Genomic DNA, 3471 nt, shown 5'->3' with positions numbered 1-3471 from the left:
CACTTGTATCTGTCTTTTTGAGCACACACTACTATCAGATATTTCAGATGGTGATTAACCATATTAGTCTGCACCTATAAACCCATTAAATTCTGTTGTCGACTGAACGAGATGCGAATAAGTGCTGTGTCAAAATCGAACTTTCCTGTCAGTGCGTCAAAAAAAAAGCGTTACTTATTTCACAGAAAGCATTTGAGGGTGATGCCAGAGTACTGATGACATGCCTTTAACATCGAGGCTCTGATCATGATGAGCAACAAAATGCAATCAAACAATTTTCTCTTACATGACTTGAGGAAGCTTAAAGAATGCTTCTGCCTGGTTTCGAACCAGGGACCTTCCGCGTGTAAGGCGAACGTGATAACCACTACACTACAGAAACAGCTTGAGGCACAACGCAGCAAATCTGCCTCTCTGCAATGTTCAACTACGCTGTGATGCTGCATGTTCCAATGGTGAGACTGAGAGCCCATTGTCACTGAATTCAGGAAGATAACCGTTACTTTCAATCTGATTCTGCGACTTATCCTGAACATCAAAATTCAAAATCGTTCTTCTGGCAAATATCTAAGGGAGCAATGATTTCTGCCCATTCGTTAATGCATCATTTTCATCTTTCTTCGAATAATCTCAGTCAATTGTACTCAGTAATGAAATCAAATTACTGCGGATGAGAAAACAGACAATGCTGCAAAATCTCACAATGTCTGACAGCGCCTGTAAGGTGTGAAAAGAGCGGACGTTTCGAGTCCAGATGAAACTTTTTCAAAGGTCATTGTACAATTGTTTCACTATTTACTTTCAGTGCATTATTTAACACTTATGTCTTCATAAAGTTGGGATCTGATGTTGCAGTTGTATAGAACGTTGATTCGGCCGCATTTGGAATACTGCGTCCACTTCTTGTCGCCACACGACCAGTAGGGCGTGGACGCTATAGAGAGAGTGCAGAGGAGGTTTACCAGGATGTTGCCTGGTATGGAAGGGCTTAGTTATGAGGAGAGATTGGGTAAACTGGGGTTGTTCTCACTGGAAAGACGGAGGATGAGGGGTGACTTAATAGAGGTGTATAAAATTATGAAAGGCATTGATATGGTGAACGGAGGGAAGCTTTTTCCCAAGTCGGTGGTGACGTTCACGAGGGGTCATAGGTTCAAGGTGAGGGGGGGGGGGGGGCGGGTGGAGTTTTAACACGGATATCAGAAGGGCGCATTTTACACAGAGGGTGGTGGGGGCCTGGAATGCCCTGCCGGGCAAGGCGTTGGAGGCGGACACACTGGGAACGTTTAAGACTTATCGAGGTAGCCACATGAACGAAGTGGGAATGGAGGGATACAAAAGAATGGTCTAGTTTGCACCAGGGAGCGGCGCGGGCTTGGAGGGCCGAAGGGCCTGTTCCTGTGCTGTATTGTTCTTTGTTCCTTATTATGAATTGTATATCTCAGAAATTGAACATCACTGAATTGCAAACATAACTGCCCAACAGAACGAAGCGAATCACTGGGTAATACAGATCGTAATTTTGAGGTTGAATATCGTCAGATTTTAAACAAAGTCAACTCCATTTAAATGGAGAAAAATCAAGAATTACCTGTTCGTGACACTTGAGCCTTTTTTTTTAAGGGCGTGAAACATTCAGGCGCATAACTTCCAGACCTTTACCGGAAAGTCCAGTCGATCCGCACAGAGTCTCGATTCCCTCATCTGTCTGAGTGGCTTTTCCTGTTTCTCAGTGATGAAAAACGATTTAAAAATAGATATTCTGTGAAATGTGCGCCACTTCCTCTAGTTCACTTACAGTATCACTTGTATCTGCCTTTCTGAGCACACACTACTGTTAGATATTACAGATGGTGATTAACCATATTAGTCTGCATCTATCAACTCATTTAATTTTGTTGTAGACTGAACGAGATGCGAATATGTGCTCAGCGTCAAAATCGAACATTCCTCTCAGTGCGCCACTTAATAGAAGAACAAATCTGTTACTTTCAACCTGATTTCTCAACTTATCTTGAACTTCTTCTGTTGTCGTAGCGTCTGCATAGTCTCGGCGATGTACCATGCTTCGGGATATCCTTTCCTGCAGCGTATGAGGGAGACAACGTTGGCCGAGTTGCATGTGTATGTATCGTCTACCTGGTGGATTCTGTTCTCACGTGTGATGATGGCATCCGGGTCGATGATCCAACACATCTTGCAGAGGTTGCTGTGGCAGGGTTGTGTGGTGTCGTGGTCGCTGTTCTCTTGCAGGCTGGGTAGTTTTCTGCGAACAATCATAGAATATCATAGAAACCCTACAGTGCAGAAGGAGGCCATTCGGCCCATCGAGTCTGCACCGACCACAATCCCACCCAGACCCTACCCCCACATATTTTACCCGCTAATCCCTCTAACCTACATATCCCAGGACTCTAAGGGGCAATTTTTTTTTTAACCTGGCCAATCAACCTAACCCGCACATCTTTAGACTGTGGGAGGAAACCGGAGCACCCGGAGGAAACCCACGCAGACACGAGGAGAATGTGCAAACTCCACACAGACAGTGACCCGAGCCAAGAATCGAACCCGGGACCCTGGAGCTGTGAAGCAGCAGTGCTAACCACTGTGCTACCGTGCCGCCCAATGGTCTGCTTGAGGTTGTTCTGTTTTTTGAAGGCAAGTAGTGGGGGCGTGGAGATGGCCTTCGCGCGATATTCGTCTTCATCGATTGTACGCTGAAGGCTCCGAAGAAGATGTCATAGTTTCTCCACTCCGAAGACGTCTTGGCTTCTGCACTCTGGGGACGTACTGGAGGAGGAAGGGCACTCTGAGGGCTGTGTCCCGTACTTGTCTTCTGAGGAGGTCGGTGCGCTTTTTTGCTGTGGCGTGTCGGAACTGTCCATCCATGAGTCAAGCGCAATATCCTGTTCTTCCAAGGCCGTCTGTCAAAAACGACACCGCTCAGACTCCTGCGTTCAACCCGAGCTGTTGGACTTCAGCTCCAAGGACAAAAACTTCCGTCAACTCTGGCAGCGGTGGGATTCGAACCCACGCCTCGAGAGAGACTGGAGCCTAAATCCAGCGCCTTAGACCGCTCGGCCACGCTACCACACGGAAAGACTTGATAATCATGTAATTTCATTGCATTAATACTGAAATATATCAAAATCCGTGGAGTTGGGATGGGCCCTGACTAAATCGTAACCGAATCAGATGATCCTGAAATGCGTAGCAAACAAAAATCATCTCCAGTCAGAAACACAATGAGCTGCAGTGAAGGGCCGGCTCCTTTTAAACTGTCCTTAACCTCGTTTAGCTCCCAGAAAGGACAATATGGCTTCCTGTTGAATTTTCTCAGGGTCTTCACTTGAGAAAGGACAGGACACAAGGCGAGACTGGGATTTGTGCGTTCTGCCGGGAAATAACTGATATTTGTTCTCACGCATTGGAGGAGAGCAATAAATCTTCATTTCCTGACCTGCAATCAAA

General features: G+C 46.2%; 2 non-coding genes across 2 annotated transcripts; both read right to left on the bottom strand.

Annotated features, from left to right (window-relative positions):
• Positions 1-309: 309 nt before the first annotated feature.
• trnav-uac (transfer RNA valine (anticodon UAC)) lies at positions 310-382 on the bottom strand. Its single transcript has one exon. It is a non-coding gene; the product is annotated as a tRNA-Val (tRNA).
• Positions 383-3009: 2627 nt separating this feature from the next.
• trnal-uag (transfer RNA leucine (anticodon UAG)) lies at positions 3010-3091 on the bottom strand. The gene has a single exon. It is a non-coding gene; the product is annotated as a tRNA-Leu (tRNA).
• Positions 3092-3471: the final 380 nt, after the last annotated feature.

The sequence above is a fragment of the Mustelus asterias genome, unplaced genomic scaffold (genome assembly GCF_964213995.1).
Source record: "Mustelus asterias unplaced genomic scaffold, sMusAst1.hap1.1 HAP1_SCAFFOLD_632, whole genome shotgun sequence".
Taxonomy (NCBI): domain Eukaryota; kingdom Metazoa; phylum Chordata; class Chondrichthyes; order Carcharhiniformes; family Triakidae; genus Mustelus; species Mustelus asterias.
This window is presented reverse-complemented; position numbering and strand designations above follow the sequence as displayed.